This window comes from Ambystoma mexicanum, chromosome 4q (genome assembly GCF_040938575.1).
Source record: "Ambystoma mexicanum isolate Mex_15411 chromosome 4q, UKY_AmexF1_1, whole genome shotgun sequence".
NCBI classification, from domain to species: domain Eukaryota; kingdom Metazoa; phylum Chordata; class Amphibia; order Caudata; family Ambystomatidae; genus Ambystoma; species Ambystoma mexicanum.
Genome location: NC_090928.1, coordinates 348,075,048 through 348,097,120, shown reverse-complemented (window position 1 = coordinate 348,097,120; position 22,073 = coordinate 348,075,048).

Sequence of the window (22,073 nt, the reverse complement as noted above, 5' to 3'; positions counted from 1 at the left end):
CACTGACCTGTGAAGCCATAGACAGAGATGCAGACAGATAGACCCCTAGATTTTTCACCACCATCACCGAAGTAGGAAACACACCTAGTGAAGAAGGCCAGAAAGAAGGGGACCAAGAATCAGATACAGTGGCAGTCCCCACCACCAGGACCTCCATCTTGTCCCCGTTTAGTTTGAGCTAATTGACGCTCATGCAGTGTCCCATGGCCGACAGGCACTCACGTAGATGAGATGACACATCAACCTGGTTGATATCTAATTGGACCAGGATTTGCGTGTCGTTCATGTACGAGTAACACCTGACCCACAGGAGCAGATGAGAGCAGCCAATGAGCGGGCATAGATGTTGAACAACATCAGGGACAAGGCAGAGACCTGGGGGACCCCCACAAGAGAGAGAGTGAGAGGGAGACAGAAAAGGAGGCAGCGATACAGACAGGCCTCTGTAGGACAAGAAAGAGGTAAACAAAGGACAGGACAGTACCAGAAATGCCGATGGAGGCCCGGCGGGAGAGGAGGAGGGAGTGGTCAACAGTATCAAAGGCCGCTGATAGATCAAGTAGAATCAGGGCCCTCACACCTACCCCCGTGAACCAGCCAGGTCATGTAATCCCCATTACCGATACTAGGACGCTCTCAGTGGCCCTTCTGGGACAAAACCCAGACTGAAAGGTATCAAGCACTGAGGAAGACTCCAGAAAGATGGACAAAAGTGGGGAGATGAAAGCCTCAAGAAGTTTCATGGAGAAAGAAATGAAAGAGATAGGATGAAAGTTAGAGAGGATAGAAGCATCCAGAGACCTTTTTTTTTAGGAGAGAGACCACAGTGGCCTGTTTAAGTTCACCAGGGTTAGATCCTAAACTCCAAGAGAGATTTACAGCCTGAGTCCCCAGAGAGATGATCGGTGACAAAAGGTCCTTTAGGAAAAATAAAGGAACTGGATCAGATGGAGTTGCAGATTTAAGATGAGAGAAGGCTGTCAGAACTACCTCATAGTAAACACCGGGAAAATAGCCCAGCCAGTGGTGGTCGCAGGCTGATTGATACATTGACTCCCAAGCTAATGGCAGAATTGGAAAGTTCTATATTGTCATTTATACTTGCAATTTTAGAGTGAAAGAATTCAGCGAAAGCATCAAAGTGCAACTGAGATGCCAAGGCAGTAGGCAGAACATGAGCAGTGTATGAAAAAGATTTTATGACAGAGAAAAGCTCCTTCGACTGATTAAGAGCAGCATCAATACTATGTGCCTCATTATGACCCTGGTGGTAGTGTCACGGCTCGCTCCCTTCGCTCCCATTCCCGTCACTTGGGGCATGTTTTGGGGTTTATTCCCTACTGGACATTTCCTCCGAACCTTATGCTACAGTGCTGTGATGAATTGGGAGCGCTAAAACCTTATTTTCCAAGTTACTTCCCTTCCGGATACATTCCAGGTTTTTGGCAGCCAGCATGCTACTTTAATCTAATGACTATGCTTCCCAGAATGCCTGGCTCACTGCTTCACCTCCTCCCTTGCAGGACAAGGTTGGGTGGAGGATAGGCAACACCTGTAGCTGCAGGTGCAGCAGGCGGCACACCTGAGGGGTATGCTCGTTAAGCAGCTTTAAAAGCCTCAGTTTGCTTCAGTCCAGCGCTGGTCATTGTTGCAGTGTTCCTGTTGTTACTGGTCCCTTGTTCCTTGTTCCTAGCTTTTGTGCCTAGTTCCTAGTTCCTGTTTCTTGTTCCTCTGCCCTGGATTTCGGATTTATGTGCTTAATTGATTTCTGCTTTCTGGATTTCCCTTTCTGTCTTCCTCTGTCTGCAGGCAGCCTTTCTCTGTGCTTTACCCTTTGATGCTGTCCTTTGCTACTGAAAAACTTGATGCATTAGTCTTTCCCTTTATAGATTTAGCTTCCTGCCTTTTCTCCTTGGATGGGTGGGAAAGGTTTCCTTTTGTGATATCATTTTCCCTGATCCTGATCCTTACTTTCTATTGGGATCCATTCCATGTTTTCCATTGCACTTCTGCATTTATTTCCCATTGATTATTAGGTGTGGGGTGCTGTTGTAACTAGTCCCTGTGTGAATGCCTTTTGTTTTCCTCACTATTCTATAATCACTATTCCTACTTGCGCCTTGACTTGGGTCTTATGTATTTAGTTATCTTCCACCCATTGCTGTTATAGCCTTCTGGGTCCCTGTTTGATCAACTGGGTTTGTGGGTTTACTGACTTCAAGTGGTCTTTCCGGTCCTCGTGAGTACTGTTTCTAAGTTCCTTATTCAGTATCATTCAGAGTGTCAGCTCACAGATCCTGTCCTTGCTTGCCCTCTACGTGGGCTTAGCACTGTCAGTATCTGTAATAGCATAGTGGGTAAGGAGTTTGCCGACTTTCCTTTCAGTCATAAGGAGGTTCTAAGTGCTTACCCCACATCCCTTTTCATATATTGGTATTATTGTTTCACTCTATTTGCACTCCTGGGTTTTAGTATACACGAGTCTTGGGTATTGTATGCACGTTGTTAGATTCTAAGTTGTTCACTGTGCGATTCCGTTTACATTTCCCTTGCCATATTCATTGCCTTCTTCCTTTCTTAACAGGTAGCCGTACTCAATGGGAATCGGCAGGATGGATGCACTGGCACCCGCAGACCTCGGAGTGTGCCAGTCTAGTAACAACGGTGCTTGTAGCTTACCGGCATCATTGTTACTGTACCAACACAATAATAATGAGGCCCTATGTGTAAAAACAACTGCTTGTCTGATTTAATAGTGAAGTGATAGCTTTTGGACAAGGAAAAAAGTTTAACTTTATCACAAAGGCTGTAAGAGGAGCAGCACAAGGAGGGGCACAAGTTGCACTTAAAGTACCTGGGACAAGATGGAAAAGTCAATTGGCCTGTCACTTGGACATTTGGCCATGACAGCAGATACTAGGTGAGACATCTCCATATCGCATGAGTTTCACCTTAGAACGATACGTTTACCAGGATGAGGCAGACGGTGTATAAGAGGCACTAAGAAAGGGACCAAAAAATGTCTTTTCCAAGAGAGCGGAATCACAGGGAAAACCGCCAGTCCAGCAATGGCTGAGAGAATTAAGTCTAGGATCCCTCCAACCTGGTGGGTAGGTTCTACTACATGTTGTTTGATACCTAAATTAGAAAAGTTGTTGAAAAAACTGGCTGAAATTAGGGGAGAGAAGGGAGTTCAATCTAATGTTAAAGTCACCAAAAAGACCAGATTCGCATTTTTCAAATGGAGAGAAGTCACTCTCTCCAGAAAAGGATGTAAAAAAGCATGTGAGGTCCTGGTGGGTGGTACACAACTAAAACATTAACAGACTCTGATGTGGATATCGCCAAACATACTAACAGTGATCACATACCCAAATCGTGGATTAAGGGCACCAAGGGCAATAATAGTGACCCCTCCGGGATGCAAGGCAACTCTATCCATATGGATAATTTTGTAGCCTTCAAGCAAAAACTGCAGAAACACGGGAGCCGAGGGGTTGGTCAACCATGTTTTGGTGACACAAAGCAAGTCGGGGCTATCATCACAGAGCAAATCAAGTCTTAAACGTGAGTAGCAGCAATGTAGTACCGAGAGAGAGCCCCTGGGTACTGCTGAGTCCCGGACGGGCTTAACTTCGGCACATCTTCGGTGCACTGAGAACGGTCTGCGCAGAGAGTACTCATGACGACACATGGAATTACCCAAGACAATCTGCATTCTGCAGCAATAAAGACTGAAGATAGACTGCTGAAATATAGACCATGCAGGTAATAAGCAACCGCCTTTTATCCATGTGGGGAAGTGTAATGGAAGTCAAGTGTGTGTGATGGTCCGTAATTGCCAGATCTTGCCTGACTATTGTATTGGGACACATCAGGTATACAACACGGGTGTTAGTCCATTTTCTCTCATAGCGGGCTGTCTGTGAGAAACTGTTTGTGTTGTTGTGTTGTAAAAGCGGGGTTGAGTTCCTAAATATTCTACCTACTAGGATGGGGAAAAGGTGTTACAGGGAAGGGGATACTGTGTCTCACCATCCGGTGTCCCACTCCCACCCCCTGAAAACCCCTCACCCAGGCAATTCTCCTGCACTGGTCCACCCCCAGGAACTGAATCCAAAAGTGATGGCCATGTCTGTCCACCCGGATGACAGATCCCCAGGCACTAGTGGGTGAGACACCTTCTGGTTTCTCACATGCGCTTCCCCTATGCGAGGTGGATATAGTTGGTCTTTGTCTAGGTTCTTTAATTTGAAGACAATGGCACGATCAAGAACGAGATATATCCAAGGACTCTAGCATATTCCATGGGTTTATTTTCCTCTCTGTTGGCAGAGGCAAGGTGTTTCTATTGGTCTCTCAAAGATATCCCATAAACTGGCCTTGAGGAGGCGACCCTGGATTTATGTGCTCCTTATGTCTCATGGATGATTTTGGGTAAATGGTAGGTTCATGGTGTTCTGGGTTTTCACCCTAAGTTACAAGGGTAATCCAGACGTGGAACCCTTGCTCACTGTTCTTAGAGAGGCACAGCTCCACCTCACTGATGAGGCCCAACCAGGCTGAAACAAGTGTCTGGGGTTGCTGTTGGTACTCTTGTTCAGAAGAGAATTGCCAGGCATTTCAGTGCTGGACTGCCCTTGGGCAGGACAAAGACTGATATTTAGTGGAAATTTCTCTTCTGTGAAAGGATGGTGAGCTAAGACTCTGGTTGAGACTCTAAGCCGCGATATAGGATGGTAGTAGAGAAACTCCCAGAGCCCCCTTGTTTGTGCATATTAAGTAGCTTTGGGTTTTCTCCATAAGTTACAAGGGTAATCCAGACGTGGAACCCTTGCTCACTGTTCTTAGAGAGGCACAGCTCCACCTCACTGATGAGGCCCAACCAGGCTGAAACACGTGTCTGGGGTTGCTGTTGGTACTCATGTTCAGAAGAGAATTGCCAGGCATTTCGGTGCTGGAATGCCAATGGGCAGGACAAAGACTGATATGAAGTGGAAATTTATCTTCTGTGAACGGATGGTGAGCTAAAAAACTCTGGCTGAGACTCTAACCCGGCATATAGGTCGGTAGTAGAGAAACTCCCAGAATCCCCTTGTTTGTGCATATTAAGTAGCTTTGGGTTTTCACCCTAAATTACAAGGGTAATCCAGATGTGGAACCCTTGCTCACTGTTCTTAGAGACACACAGGTCCACCTCACTGGCGAGGCCCAACCAGGCTGAAACACGTGTCTGGGGATGCTGTTGGTGCTCTTGTTCAGAAGAGAATTGCCAGGCATTTCAGTGCTGGACTGCCTTTGGGCAGGACAAAGACGGATATGTAGCAGACATTTTTCTTCTGTGAAAGGATGGTGAGCGAAAGACTCTGGTTGAGACTTTAACCTGGGATATAGGCCGGTAGTAGAGAAACTCCCAGAACCCCCTTGTTTGTGCATATTAAGTAGCTTTGGGTTTTCACCCTAAGTTACAAGGGTAATCCAGACGTGGAACCCTTGCTTACTGTTCTTAGAGAGGCACATCTCCACCTCACTGACGAAGCCCAACCAGGGTGAAACGCGTGTCTAGGGTTGCTGTTGGCACTCTTGTTCAGAAGAGAATTACCAGGCATTTTGGTTCTGGACTGCCCTTGGGCAGGACAAAGACTAATATGTAGTGGAAATGTCTCTTCTGTGAAAGGATGGTGAGCTAAAGACTCTGGTTGAGACTCTAACCTGGGATATAGGCCGGTAGTAGAGAAACTCCCAGAACCCCCTTGTTTGTGCTGTCGCTCTCACAAACATTCCCTTCGCTCTCAACGGAGCAATCAGTAAATGAGGCAGGGGAAGGTTCTTGGTCCGCAGTTCTTCTTCTGGCTAAGCGTCTCTTCTCGAAGAGCAATGGTCTGTTTTGGGAGGAAGCCACTCTACCCGTCCAAGTAGATATGGTTGGGAGGATGTGGCTCCTCCCTCCCGGTAACAGCCAAAAGTGGGGAAAAAGCTGATGGTACCAAAAAGGTAGGATGGCAGCAATCGGTCCATTCCCCTGTATTCGAAGAAATAAATGATAGGAGTGCAAGGAGGGTAACGTGGCAGCCAAAGTATATGAACAGGAAACAGGGATCATTGGAAGATAGCAGCTAGCAAGGAGACAGAATAAGCAGCAGTATGCAGGGAAGCAAGGAGGATGTAGCAGGAGTTAGACTAGTGTCTTACCCAAAGAGGAAACAGCATGGTTGCAATGCATAGACAAGTTGGAGATTGCCATATTTACGTAAGCGCTGGACTGCCATGTCTGAGAAAGGTTAGACCGCTGAGGCACCTTGAATGCTGAACGCGCTGAGTGCTCAAAACCTGTATTTTCACGCATGGCATAGCTTCTAGGATGGCATGGTCACAACAGTATACCTCCTCTTGTACACTGCTGTGCAAGGCTTACCGTTGGAAAAATTGAGGTGTCATGATATTGGAAAGACGTTCTCAGGAGTTTTCCAATGAGGGGAATCCCTTCCATTGTACCAAGTATTGAAGGTGTCCTTTCTAATACCTGGAATCACAAATCCTCGATACCTCGTATTCCTCTGGAGATGGATCCCGAGTTAGATTGTTGTTTCTTTTCCTTGAGTGTTCATCTGGGACAAAGGTTTGTAACAGGGAAGAATGAAACACTGGGTGAATCTGGCAAAGAGACTGAGGAAGTCTCAACTTGAAGGCAGCTGGATTGATCTTTGCTATGATATCCTAATGTCTGATGTAATTTGGGGATAGCTTGGAAAGTCTTACCCATCATGGAAGGTATTTGGTAGATAGCCGTGTGATCCCACATCCCATCCAGGAACTGTTCTCCTATGAACATCTGCTTGTCTCTTGTATCTATCCTTGCTGTCTTCCAGATTCTTATATGCCTCTTTATGGGCTGAAGTTAACTTGGCCAGTACAGTGTTTGGTATGTAAGGAAGTGGGTGAATAAAGTGTTTAAGGAAAAGATCTGGGATGTATTCCATAGAGACAGTAAAAAGGGCTCATCCTGATGACCGTGTGGTAGGTATTATTGTAAGCAAATTCAGATGTTGGTAATAATTCACCCCAATTGTCTGGTTCAGTATTAGAAAAGTACCTTAGGTAATGTTCTATTGTGTGGTTTAATTGCTCGGATTTCCCGTTGGATTGGTGATTAAAGGCAGAGGATAAGGATCAATTAATACCAAGAAGCCAACAAAGTGTCTTCCAGAAAAATTATGTGTATTGTGACCCTCAATCTGATATGATGGCTTGTGGAAGACCTTGCAGACGAAAGATGTCCTTGAAGAATACATGAGCCATCTCTGTGGCTGTAGGGACTGCTTTCAGGGTGTGAAGTGGGCAACCTTGCTAAAGGAGTCCACCGTTACCATAATAGCTGTGCACCCTTGAGAGGGAAGTAGGTCTACCACAAAGTAAGTAGAGACGTGACTCCAGGGTTCTTCCAGGAAGTCACACTGTTCTAGTAGTGAATCAGTTTTGCTATGTAATACGTCTCTTGTGCAGAAACAGGGCATGATCATACATAAACCTTGACTTTTCTATTGATCATAGGCCACCAAAAAGACCTTGTAAGCAGTTTCGTAGTAGCGGCTTTACGCTTGTGTCCGGCAATCTTGCAATCATGTCCCCATGAAAGGACTTGGAGTTGTAGAGAGCGTGTGAGAACAAAGAGGCAATTCCCCTGACAACTTGAAACAGTCTTGAAAAGGAAAGAGGGGATATCCTCATGAGTTGCTAACTTAACCTCCTGTATGAAGGAAGATTCAGCTCCATTGTATCTGTCTTGTGGAAACATCCATTCCCTAGAAAGAGAAGTTTCCAAGCACACAGAAGGACACCCCGATAAACTGTCTGCAACCAAATTGTCAATTCCATGGATATAGGTGATATTAAAATAGAATTGGGCAAAGAATTAAGCCCACCAGGTTTGTCGTGAGTTGTAACAATCTATTTGTTGGAGAACACCAAGATTGCAATGATCCATCTGGATCTCAAAAGGGTGTGCACTACCTTGTAGAAGGTGTCTTCATTCAGAACAGACTAGTTTAATGGCAAGAAATTCTTCCTCTATTTCCGAATAATGAATCTCTCTAGCATTCAAGTTCTTCGATAGATATGCTATAGAATGTCCCATACCATTCTCTAGCTGTTTGAGGATCACCCCAGATGAGGCATAGGTTTCCACAATGAAAGGTTGCGTTTGATTGGGTTGTTTGAGTATAGGGGCAGAGCAAGACATGGATTTCAAACTCTGAAAATCTTGATTCTCCTTGTCATTCCAGTTAAAGTTGATATTCTTCTTCAGTAATGCAGTTATCAGAAGAACAATGTTAGACAAGTTTTTGAATTTTCAATAGAAGTTAGCCAGACCTAGGAACTTCTGCATTTCCTTGACTGAATTCGGAACAGGCCACTTGAGGACACCTTCCGTTGGTCAATTGCAACGCCTTTGTTGGTTAACACAAAACCTAGGTAAGGCACTGATGATGTTTCAAAGAGAGATTTCTCTGGTTTGGCCAATAAATTATGAGTGTGTAGTAGTCCAAGGACCTCCGTAATGTGAATGCAATGTTGTTCTCTGGAGGAGGAGAAAACCAGGATATCGTCCAAATAGATGCTTACGGATAGGAACAAAAAATCAGCAAATCATCTGTCCATAAACTGTTGGAAGATGGCGGGAGCATTAACTAATCTGAATGGTTTTACTTTGTACTCAAAATGTCCATAGGGAGTACGAAAGGCCATCTTCCATTCATCACCAGGCCGTATACTCAGAAGATGATAGGCCCCTCTTTTAAAACCAAGTTGGTGTAATTAACAGCTCCCTTTACTGTTTCCAATATGTCCTTAATCAATGGCATGGGGTACTGAGCTTGAATGGAAACCTTTTTTAGTCTTCGATAATCAATACACAGTGTGAGTTCCTTTGTGTATTTCTTAGGAATGAAAAAACCGAGTGGCTCCAGCTGGGGACTTAGAAGGCTGGATGAGTAAATTTTGAAGATTGTTGTCTAAATATTTCTTTATGGCCTTCTTTTTGGAGAGTGTCAAGGAATACTGCCACCTGAAAAGTAGTAATGCATTGGGCAAAAAAATCAATGTGACAGTCTGCTGGTCTGTGAGGTGGCAGATCCTTTGGAGTCTTATCCTCAAAAACATAAATGTAATCCAGAAAATGTGTTGCGATACAATTAACAACAGTTGTCGAAACTGGGGAATACCCAGCAGGTAATACTTCCTCCTCCTTCGGTCCAGGGCAATGGGAAAAGCAGTAAGTAGATAAATAAGGAGTGTGCAAATGCAACCATGGTATTCCTAAATGACAGGAAACTGAAACGCTCTAATGATGTCAAATGTAGGGATTTCTTGATGGCTGAAAATGGAGATTTGCAAGGTGCTCAGAAGCATGAGTTATAGGCCCAGAGCACAGGGGCGTACCATCAACGCCTTTGATCAGTTATCTTCCATCTTGGGGCATCTAGGTATTCTTTCCTTCTCTGCCCACTCTATGTCCAGAAAAATACCAGCAGCTGTGCAATCGAGTAGAGTCATGACATCCATCCTGAGTCCATCTTCCAAGAGAATCCTGGTCTTGACCATCATCAAGCGAGAGTGTAATTCTCTGGGTGTAGTTTGCATAGAATCAATGGGACTATCCTGCAAGTCCCGGCTTTTCATCCCTCCTAGGACCGGGGTCTTTCATCTCCCAATCTCTGAGGGGGTCCTCTGTGCAATCCTGAAGCAAATGACCCTCAGAGGCACAATACAGGCATAATCCCTTGTCCCTTCTCCATTTTCTTTCGGTTACCATTAAGGGGCCTCTGGTGGTACCTATCTGGATAGGTTCATCTGTGGAAGCTTCCTCCAACGGAGTTGATGAAGGCGTAGAAGGAGGTGACAACGTCAATCCACAATTATATCTTCTTTCAATCCGTTGTTCAGCGAGACAGAAGTCTATCTGCAGAACTAGAGTAAACAATTCTTCCAGAGAGCCGGGTCAAGAAGTCCAAGCTAACGCATCATTCAGTTCTTCTTGTAATCCTCTTCTGAACATGGGGAATTGAGCAGCTTCAGGCCTGCTGGCCTCTGCAGCAATTTGTTTGAAAGCAGTGATGTATGACATTAAGCCCAAGGATCCCTGTCTCCCATCCAAAAGAGACTCTCCAGCTGCAAACACAAATTCAGGACGTTCAAATGTCTGCCTAAGTAGGGCAATGCAGGCAATGTAATCCTGGTAAACAGGATTGGTGGTGGTCACCAATGGAGTAGCCTATGCTAGGGCATTTCAAACCAGGTTGGGAATCATAAACCCAACCCGTGATTGTTCTGATTGGCCTGCTGTAGGTCGGAAGGTAAAGTATACCATGCAGGCATCGATCAATTCTTTTATTTTCTTAAGTGACCCATCATATTTTCCAAACGCAAGCCCCAACGGGGGTAAATCTGTTTGGTGAGTCTCCCTTGCAGTGACTAATTGCCTGAGAACTGTGTTCTCTGACTTTAATCACTGGACTTCAAAGACGGTCCCTGGACAGCTGCCAAGAGTTCTTGGACCTGTTCAGCCGTTGCCATATTAAACAGGCGTTGCAAGCTCTCACAAAGAATCACTTTGCTCTTAGCTGAGGAATCAGTATTTGAGGCAGGGGAAGGTTCTTGGTCCATAGTTCTCCTTCTGGCTGATCATCTTTTCTCGAAGAGGAACGGTTTGTTCCGGGAGGAAGCCACTCTGCCCGTCCAAGTGGATACAGTTGGTAAGAGCGAATCCTCCCTCCCAAAAACAGCCAATAGTGGGGAAAAGCTGACACTGGGAGTACAAAGGAGGGTAGGAGGGTAATGCAGCAGCCAAAGCACACAAACAGGAAACAGGGATACATGGAAGACAGGAGCTTGCAAGGAGACAGAATAAGCGACAACAGCAGGAGGCAGGGAAGCAAGGAAAACATAGTAAGAGTAAAGAGCACAGAAGAGTTAGACTAGTGTTTTACACAAAGTGGAAATAGCAGGGTTGCAATGTGTGGACAAATTGGAGATTGCCATATTTACGAAACAGTGCTGGGTGGCCATGAACACTGAGATACATTGAATGCTGAACATGCCAAGTGGTCAATACCTGTGTTTCCACGCATTCCATAACTCCCAGGATGGCAAGGTCACGAGAGTCTCCTCCCAATTCCATATTGGAGAGTTTTGGGAGTAACAGTTTGCGTGTCAGTACCCTTGAGGTATGAATTGCCTATGGGGATTTGGGGATTCCTGCAAAAGAGTGGAGAATGCAGAGAATTCTCTTCCCACAATGACTTCTTCAGGGAGCCCAGGGATGATGGCTGATGATATCAGACTTGAATCGCCCCTGATGTTAATGTATATGGGTATCTTAGTGTATATTTCAGTATCCCTGTGTACACATGTAACTCTAACTAGCGTAGCATTCTCGAGATCCATTGTTGTGACCAAATCGGCCCTAATGGCAGTTTGCTTGATACCTGAGTCCATTAATGCTTTTGCTTGTTTCCCATTTATCCAGGCCTTTTCATATGTGAGGTCAGCAGAGGACTGACACAAGCATATGCTATATGTTTCCAGATCTTCTTCAGGTTCTTCCCACTCTTCCCCTTTTAGACAGCCTATTTACATGGGTTATTCCTTTACATTCATTTTTTGGACAGTGTCTGGCCAAATGGCCAGTTTCTCTACATGAAAAGCAGCTTAGGTTCTTCTCTTTTACTTTCCTCTCCACTTCTAGTGTCAGGTCTTTTAACTTCTATTCTTTCTTTTGGTATCCATTCCTTGGTTGTATAGGGTCCTCCTCCCCTATCTAATACCTGGCGTTGGGTTGGGGCCGGTGAGTAGGTTTGTGATCTTTCTGCTCCTCACTTCGGTAGACCGAATGAAACATTTGGCTGCATCTGAATGGTTTTGGCCAGTCTCAAAACAGAGCCTATTATCCCGCGGATTGCGCATGGATTCTTCCTTATAACTAACAGCGGACATATAGACACATATCTTTTTGGGTGAGCCAAACTTTATTTAATGTCTCCAATTTTTTTTTTAAAACTGTACCAGATACTTATATGCTATTCCTGTCGCTATATATCATGATATCATACCCTCTGGGATATTGAAGAGGAATACACATACCGAGGCCATCAACTTTTTAAATCAATCATTACACTTAAAGGTCAGCAATTTTGTATTCCTATGATAGCTACTAGGTTGCAATTCATTGAAAACAAGCATTATCATTGTTGATAAGTAATTATTGAATGATACTGGAAGTAGTTGAGACAACATGAACATTTAACTGCAGACCATACTCAAGACAGTGTAGTATGAATTAGAGCTTAAAAGACGTTACATGTGAGCCATCAAAGAATGTTTGTTATTAAGATAATCGTTAACATTAGACTACATAACTAAAAATATACTATCTGATGTTTCTTGTAGAAATTATTTGAACCATTCCCCTGATGATCAGAAAGAATATCTCGAAACGTGTTGGGCCTTAAGAATAAACACTTTGGGTTCAATGACAAATTGTTTTCTTAAGTATAAATTGTGTTAAGCAACTACTGACAAACCATGTTTGAAGTGTACAATATGATTGAATTTACTGCCCAGATATTAGATAATCCTTCTTCCTAAAAGGTTTGGCTTTGAGCCTAAGATAGTGTGCAGAGGACACGAGTTCCACGACTTGGGAACTTTGTTGTTCTGTATCAGTTTTTGCAACCCATACGCCAGGGTTGACCTTTTCTCCTCTGCACCTCAAATAAGATCAAGGGAGCATGCATACATTGGCTACCCCCTTGCAGGCAGAGGACACAGGCACGTCAGTCATGCTATGCATAGTTCCTGGGCTGAGAGGAAGGTCACCCCACGCTACATGCAGAAGTGCCAGTGAGCTGGAACATGGACCGGAGGGGCATACTGGTAACCAGCATGTGACTAGGGTGCAAAAGTGGTGATGTGGACAGTCCCCGTCTGCTCCACATGTCCACCATCCAGCAGAGTAGACATGCATCAGGGAAGCATTTCATTACTCGCACATCATAACCATGTACACGTGACATGTAGTGGCAGTCATGCACAACACATCACACAAGTAAAACACACGTCCTCGACAAACATGCATCAACACTCACTGGACTGGGCATCAAAGTCTGGCATCTCTCCCACTCCTTCAACCAATTCAGATGGTATGAACTCCGCAACGAGTGACTCATGTGGAGTGAGGTCTTCCTCCTCCGGTGCAGGCCCACCGCCATTCACCAGAGCCAAGTTGTAATATGAGGCACGCTTAGCCTTAGCGCTGCGTTTGAGGTCATTCCAACGCTTTTTGCACTCTTGCGCCGTGCGCATCTCACGGCCGAATGCACTCACATGTTCTGCAACTTGCTTCCAGTGGGTATCACGGTGGGCAGCCGTAGTCTGAAAATTAGCACCCACTAGCATGTCACGGCTGTGTTTCTGCACGTAGCCCACGAGGAAGTCCAGTTCCTGTTTGTAGAAAGGCTTCTTCCTCCTCTTGGATTGTGGCACAGACCCTGGTTGGCTGATACCGCCCTGATAAGTATGGCCAGTGGGTTCGGTGGATTGAGCCAAGGGAGTGGCAGATGGAGGGACAACCAAAGGCCTAACTTGTGTCAGTGGCAGGTGGGTACCCTCTAACGGACCCTGCGCAGCAACATCCGTGTGGCAGGGTCATTGACCGCAACTGTCCATTGGCAGACTCACAACCGGGGTGTTGTTGGGTGCATCTGCCCCTGCACTTGCCAACACCCGGCTGTTCGGGGCAGCAGATGACATAACTGCCCCAGGAAACATGTCTTGGTCAGGGCAGCCCTGCGTGCCCCTACGGTTTCCCTCCTGGCCTGTTGGAAATCTTCCAAGGGCTCTTCAATCGCCAACACAGCCTGCGCTGGCAGACCCTGAGCCTGGGTGGTGGTGTCCACAGCTGCACCTGCAGCTACAACTACCATTGGGCCCGTGGCAGTCGATTAAACAGACTGCCGGGTCACACGGGCGCCAGTGCCAGATGCAGAAGCTGCATCTCCCGGAACCACAGGGGGAGGTGGCATGACTGCACCGACACATGGCACAACATCGTGCTCAAGTGGCGCACCCCTGCCTCTTCCCCCTCTGCGGCCACCCTGGACACCCTGGAGTCCCCCAACTCCCTGGTCACCCCGGCCACGTCCCTGACCATGCCCGCCACGAGGAGTACACCCAGCAGAGGCGCCCCTAACCTTTGGTGGCCTCTCAACCATGGCACAGATGGAGTAGTGCCGGCACAGATGGAGTAGTGCCAATGGGAGGTGTACACCACAATTGACCTGGGCAATTGGGGTGAAGGGGGTGGGATGCAAGATGTTAACAGCCCCCTTGCACCTGCAAGGCTGTATGTGACCCCAGTGATGTAGTGACGGTTCACGCTACGCTCAGGCACCCCAAAACTGCAGTAAAACCGTGCATGCAACCCTGCAGCCTAAGTGCGTGGAATCAACCTCCCGCAGTACGCGGTGGCACCCAGTAACATGAAAAACGCATACATGTGGGACACGCAGGCTACTATGACTTCGAAAATGGGTGCGATACACAGGGGCACCCGCAGTGGGAAAAATAGGAGCGCGACTCACCGTCTGACTAGCGTGATGCAGAAAAACACGCATAGCCAATACCCCCGCCAAAAGAAGAGATACGTCCTCGATCGCTGTGAAGATGGGATGGCGCGCAAAAAAACACAAAGCAGCTAAACACGTCGGTCTCCACAAAAGGCACGTACAGCGAACTGCTGGCCCCACTCACCTTTAACCCGTGCTGAGGGAAACGCCTCCACGTGTCACATCACTTACGCGCGTAGGCCCTTTCCTTGGATTACACACATTCACACACGGACGTGCAGTTTTTTCATGCGCGCTGAACCACTATGCCCACGTCACGAGGGAAACGCCCACGCGTGTAACGTCAGAGAAGCGCTTATGCGCTAAGGGCCTTTGGTCCAATGAAAACGTGTATGTGTACAGACGCGGTTCCGCGCTAAGGGCCTTTCCTCCATTTACACGCTGACGTGCAATTTTTTCACAGGCCAAAACACTCCGTATCAAGCTGGCCACGCGAAAACACACGGACGACCACGCTCCTTCCCAGAAGGCCGAATTACTGCCCCCCAGAGCCCCGAGCATGCTTGCACCTGCAATCTGCTGCTGCCTGACTGCCTGCTGCCCAAGTGCCCTGCTATATGGTGCCTGCACGTCAGCCAGGGTTCCAGTTGCTGTGTCCACCCCTGCTGGAACAGAAGACTCCCGACTGGGATACCATCGCTCCACAGCTCAGCCACAATGCCCTCTTCGGAACATCACGCGCCAACAAGGAAGGACGGGAGAGGATCTGGAACGACGCAGTGGTTGCCATCAACGCGGAGGGGGTGGCAACCCGCGACATAAAGCACGTCAAGAAGCGCTGGGAGGACTTCAGGTCCAGGACCCTCCACAAGGCCCGGCGCCTCACGGAGGGGGGCCGGGTCAGCATGAGTGACATCCAGATGAGGGTCCTGGAACACGTATGCCCAACGCTCCACGCCCAGATCCTTCAGAGGAAGACCCGTCTGGAGTTGAGCGGTAAGTGGCCAAGCATTGGTGTGCAAGACAGGGCATGTTGCAGTGTGCTGGTAGTCTGATACTTGCCTGTATGTGTGACATGGGCCAGGTATGGATGTGTGTGTGTAGGGATATCATGGTCATGCATATGAGACCAGTAATGTGCAAACCACATGGTTGGTGCACGAGTTCCAATGCTACATGGGGAGCTGTATGGCAAATGCACACATGAAAGCATGCCGGTGTCTGTTCTTGAACACGGTGGGGGTGTGAGGGATGGGTGCTGCTGTCATGTACATGTATGGTGCACATGTGTGTGTGTCTGAGAAGTGTGTCTGTGACTTCGATACGCCATGGATTCATGACACGTCCGTGATGATGTGTAGATTCACTCATGCAGTGCGGTCACCATTGTATGCACTGTGTCTATCCACTGTGTCTGTGGTGTACAAGGCATGATGCATGACCCTCCGGTGATGTGTGTGCATGGGATCATTGTGAGCCAGGATGCATGTGAGTTTGAAGGCAACATTTTGATTAATAGAGGCCCTTGTACATGGATGCTGATATTGATTGCAGGCGCCATGTCTGTTTATGCATGTGTGTTGCGTGCATTCACCCATGTGTTGTGGAGGGACAGGATGGAAGTGACGTTAGACACTGCCACTCATGTGTTATTGCTTCCTGTCTAGGGGAATATTGTACTGTACCCTGATGCTTGTGTTCTATGTCTCCCTCTACGCAGCGTCAAGTGAAGAAGAGGGCGGAGACGGCACTGTGGAGCCAAGCGGCAGGGATGCCTCCACTGGGCGGCGATGCAAGGTCCAGCCACCCTCCCAGGACTTGCCATCATCCGGGAGCGAGGGGGCTGGTGCCGCGTCTGCCACTACGGCTGTGGTGAAAGGGCTGGGTGAGCCCCCACCGGGGCTTGCAAAGGCGGAAGACGATACGGAGACATCCAGGTTGGTGGTCTTCACAGAGGAGGAGGAGCCAGCTACTGAGCCGCACATGGGTCCTGGTGGGGGTAGTACCACTGGTGCAAGTGGTGCAATCCAGGGCCAGGGTCAGGAGGCAGTACAGGTCACCACGGAGGGGCCTGTACATGTCCCTGTCCTTAACCCTGTGACTGCACCACAATGCACCAGCAGGGAGGCCCTGTCCCAGGCCCGTCCGCAGGTAGGGGAGAGTGCCATGTCATCTGCCTCTCCACTACCTGCGGACGAGGGGTTCCTTGAACGTACGGGCTCCGTCCTGATTGGTGTCGCATTACGCAAGCGTGACATTCGTGATGACGTGCGTTATTCCTGGGCAGAGAACGCATGCCGTCACGAAGAGCAGCGTTGCGACGTGGCACTGTTGGGAGGGGCCCTGGTTGGTGGGTTCCTACATGTGACGCGTAGTCTGGCGGACCTCTCCTCCTCTGTGGAGTCTCTGCACCAGTCATTCTCCCTGCTGTCTTCCGGCCCAGATTCCACCAGGGCCCCCTGTGGACCTGGCCTGACCAACACAGCCAGCTTGGTGGAGATCCCATCCCTGCCACAGTCGGGAGTCGGCGGTCCAGCAGGGGTGGACACCACAACTGGAGACCAACTGATGGAGGATGTGCAGGCATCATCAGACAGGGCACATGGACAGCAGCAGCAGCAGCAGGAGCAAGCTCTAGGTGGGAGCAATGATGGCTCGGGCCATCGACATCAGCGGGGCAGGCATCGGCCAGAGGGCAGGAGGACCCTGGAATGAATGTGGCTTCCGTGTGGCTGCGGTTGGGCCAGCGTATAGGTGCGGAGCGGCGGCGGGCGGAAGAGGCGCGTCTCACCATGGTCAGGGTGGAGGCCAGGACAGAGGCCCGCCTCCAGCAAATAGACATGGAGTTCGATGATGCCCTGGCCGAAAACATCAATGGGTGAGCCGCAGGACTTGCCCGTCGCCATTGTAAATAGTTCATAGTGTTAGGTTTCCTTTTATTTTTTTTATTTTGGGGCTTTTGGACTATGCTCCATACTTTTGTAAATAGTTTTTTTGTTAGGTAGGTTATTAGATAGGTTTCATTGGCCCTCATTACAACCTTGGCGGAGGACCATGGTGCTATGAGCACCATGCTCCATGCCGCTAAGGTTGCAATTCCGCCATGGTGGATGGCGGAATTACCGCCCCATTCCAAGGTGAGTGGGGCGGTAATTCCCCATTCACCAATGGCCCCTTCTCCATTCCCATTTTTGCCCCATAGGGCATAATGGGAATGGGGAAAGGCGATAATTACGGCACCGTAAATTACGGTGCCGTAATTATCGCCAAGGTCCCTTTGCAGCATGGCTTTTAACGCCTGCAAAAAGCAGGCGTTAAACAGCCATCCCGCAAAGGGAACCTTGTAATCAGGCGTTAAGGGTCGGCACCGTTTACGGCGCCGTAAACCCCTTAACGCCTGAGTCAGAATGAGGCCCATTGTTTTCGTTGGACTCATGGACCCTTGAAAATTGTACTGTACATAGTTGGACGTGGGATTTATTTGGACTTTTTAATTTAATTTCAACATGGATCAATGGATTTACCTTTTTGCGTTTCATTTGGATTTGGTTTGGTGGACAGAGAGGTTTGGCCATTTTTCTTTGGATTATTTTGAGGAACTTTTTTTTTTTTTTTTGGACATGCATTTCATTTCATGTTTGCCATTATTTTATGCTTTAAGTACTTTCAATTGGTTTTCATGTTAATACATTTTGATCTTTTACTTCAATGTGTGGGATTCACTCATTGGGTTCATGCATGTTGACATGTGGGTTTACTCAATCAATGGCAACCTGTGTGTGTGTGTGAGACGGACATGTGTTGATGTACATAGTTGACTTTTGGTTTTTGTGTCATGAAATGGGCATGTCACTGCTGGGTGGGTCAGTGGGTGGGGGACATGAGTGGGACATGAGTGGGGGCATGCTGGCAGGTGCCCCTCACTGCTGGGGGGTGGGGGCGCAGGGGGACATGAGGGGGGAACTGCTGGCAGGTGCCCCTCACTGCTGGGGGGTGGGGGTGCTGGGGGACATGAGTGGGGGCCTGCTGGCAGGTGCCCCTCACTGCTGGGGGGTAGGGGTGCTGGGGGACATGAGTGGGGGCCTGCTGGCAGGTGCCCCTCACTGCTGGAGGTTGGTGGCGCAATGGGACATGAGTGGGGGCCTGCTGGCAGGTGCCCCTCACTGCTGGGGGTTGGGGGTGCTGGGGGACATGAGTGGGGGCCGGCTGGCAGGTGCCACTCACTGCCGGGGGTTGGGGGTGCTGGGGGACATGAGTGGGGGCCTGCTGGCAGGTGCCCCTCACTGCTGGGGGGTAGGGGTGCTGGGGGACATGAGTGGGGGCCTGCTGACAGGTGCCCCTCACTGCTGAGGGGTGGGGGCATAGGGGGGCATGAGTGGGACATGAGTGGGGGCCTGCTGGCATGTGCCCCTCACTGCTGGGGGGTGGGGGCGCATGGGGACATGTGTGGGACATGAGTGGGGGCCTGCTGGCATGTGCCCCTCCCTGCTGGGGGGGTGGGGATGCTGGTGGACATGAGTGGGGGCCTGCTGGCAGGTGCCCCTCACTGCTGGGGGGTGGGGGCGCAGGGGGACATGTGTGGGACATGAGAGGGGGCCTGCTGGCAGGTGTCCCTCACTGCTGGAGGTGGAGGTGCTGGGGGACATGAGTGGGACATTAGTGGGGGCAAGCTGGCAGGTGCCCCTCACTGCTTGGGGTGGGGGTGCTGGGGAACACGAGTGGGGGGCTGCTGGCAGGTGCCCCTCACTGCTGGGGGGTGGGGGTGCTGGGGGACATGAGTGGGACATGAGTGGGGGCCTGCTGGCAGGTGCCCCTCACTGCTGGAGGGTGGGGGCGCAGGGGGACATGAGTGGGGGCCTGCTGGCAGGTGCCCCTCACTACTGGGGGGTGGGGGTGCTGGGGGACATGAGTGGGGACCTGCTGGCAGGTGCCCCTCACTGCTGGGGGTGGAGGGCAGGGTGACATGTGTGGGACATGAGTGGGGGCCTGCTGGCAGGTGTCCCTCACTGCTGGGGGTGGAGGTGCTGGAGGACATGAGTGAGGGCCTGCTGGCAGGTGCCCCTCACTGCTGCAGGGTAGGGGCGCAGGGGGACATGAGTGGGACATTAGTGGGGGCCTGCTGGCAGGTGCCCCTCACTGCTTGGGGTGGGGTGCTGGGGAACATGAGTAGGGGGCTGCTGGCAGGTGCCCCTCACTGCTGGGGGGTGGGGGTGCTGGGGGACATGAGTGGGACATAAGTGGGGGCCTGCTGGCAGGTGTCCCTCACTGCTGGGGGTGGAGGTGCTGGGGGACATGAGTGTGGGCCGGCTGGCAGGTGCCACTCACTGCCAGGGGTTGGGGGTGCTGGGGGACATGAGTGGGGGCCTGCTGGCAGGTGCCCCTCACTGCTGGGGGGTAGGGGTGCTGGGGGACATGAGTGGGGGCCTGCTGACAGGTGCCCCTCACTGCTGGGGGGTGGGGGCATAGGGGGACATGAGTGGGACATGAGTGGGGGCCTGCTGGCATGTGCCCCTCACTGCTGGGGGGTGGGGGCGCATGGGGACATGTGTGGGGGGCTGCTGGCAGGTGCCCCTCACTGCTGGGGGGTGGGAGTACTGGGGGACATGAGTGGGACATGAGTGGGGGCCTGCTGGCAGGTGCCCCTCACTGCTGGGGGGTGGGGGCGCAGGGGGACATGAGTGGGGGCCTGCTGGCAGGTGCCCCTCACTACTGGGGGGTGGGGGTGCTGGGGGACATGAGTGGGGACCTGCTGGCAGGTGCCCCTCACTGCTGGGGGCGGGGGGGCAGGGTGACATGTGTGGGGCATGAGTGGGGGCCTGCTGGCAGGTGTCCCTCACTGCTGGGGGTGGAGGTGCTGGAGGACATGAGTGAGGGCCTGCTGGCAGGTGCCCCTCACTGCTGCAGGGTAGGGGCGCAGGGGGACATGAGTGGGACATTAGTGGGGGCCTGCTGGCAGGTGCCCCTCACTGCTTGGGGTGGGGTGCTGGGGAACATGAGTAGGGGGCTGCTGGCAGGTGCCCCTCACTGCTGGGGGGTGGGGGTGCTGGGGGACATGAGTGGGACATAAGTGGGGGCCTGCTGGCAGGTGCCCCTTACTGCTGGGGGGTGGGGGCACAGGGGGACATGAGTGGGGGCCTGCTGGCAGGTGCCCCTCACTGCTGGGGGGTGGGGGTGCTGGGGGACATGAGTGGGGGCCTGCTGGCAGGTGCCCCTCACTGCTGGGGGGTGAGGGTGCTGGGGGACATGAGTGGGGGCCTGCTGGCAGGTGCCCCTCACTGCTGGGGGGTGGGGGTGCTGGGGGACATGAGTGGGACATGAGAGGGGGCCTGCTGGCAGGTGCACCTAACTGATGGGGCGTGGGGGTGCAGGGGGACATGAGTTGGTGATCACTAGTGGAAGGTGACATGTGTGCTGGCTGGGGGGCATGGCCTGGGGTGCAGGGTAGTCCCCTGTGTTGTGGGTTGCCTGCAGGGGCCATGGATGGGGTAGAGGGCACACCTGGGAGGACCCACACTGCAAATACACGTGTGGGAATCCCCGTGCACCCCACTAGATACACATACCCGATCTGACAGCGGAATCGCGTGTAAAACTTCCGGCGAACCCCAGTAATACACGTACCCCACTCGCACAGGGCCCTTCGCGTGTGAAACTTCCCGCGCACCGCAGTAATACACGTACCCCACTCGCACAGGACCCTTCACGTGTGAAACGTCCCGCGAACCCCAGTAATACACGTACCCCACTCGCAGAGGGCCCTTCGCGTGTGAAACTTCCCACGCACCCCAGTAATACACGTACCCCACTCGCACAGGGCCAATCACGTGTGAAACTTCCCACGACCTCAGTAATCCACATACCACACTCGTACAGGGCCCTTCGCGTGTATAACTTCCCGCGCACCCCAGTAATACACGTACCCCACTCGCACAGGGCCAATCGCGTGAGAAACTTCATGCGAACCCCAGTAATACACGTACCCCACTCGCACAGGGCCCTTTTGCGTGTAAAACTTCCTGCGAACCCCAGTAATACACGTACCCCACTCGCACAGGGCCAATCGCGTGTGAAACTTCATGTGAACCCCAGTAATACACGTACCCCACTTGCACAGGGCCCTTTCGCGTGTAAAACTTCCCACGAACCCCAGAAATACATGTACCCCACTCTCACAGGGCCCTTCGTGTGTGAAACTTCCCACGCACCCCAGTAATACTCGTACCCCACTCGCACAGGGCCCTTTCGCATGTAAAACTTCCCACGAACCCACTAATACATGTACCCCACTCGCACAGGTCCCTTCGCGTGTGAAACTTCCGGCGCACCCCAGTAATACACATACCCCACTCGCACATGGCCAATCGCGTGTGAAACTTCCTGCAAACCCCAGTAATACACGTACCTCACTCGCACAGGGCCCTTTCGCGTGTAAAACTTTCCGCGAACCGCAGT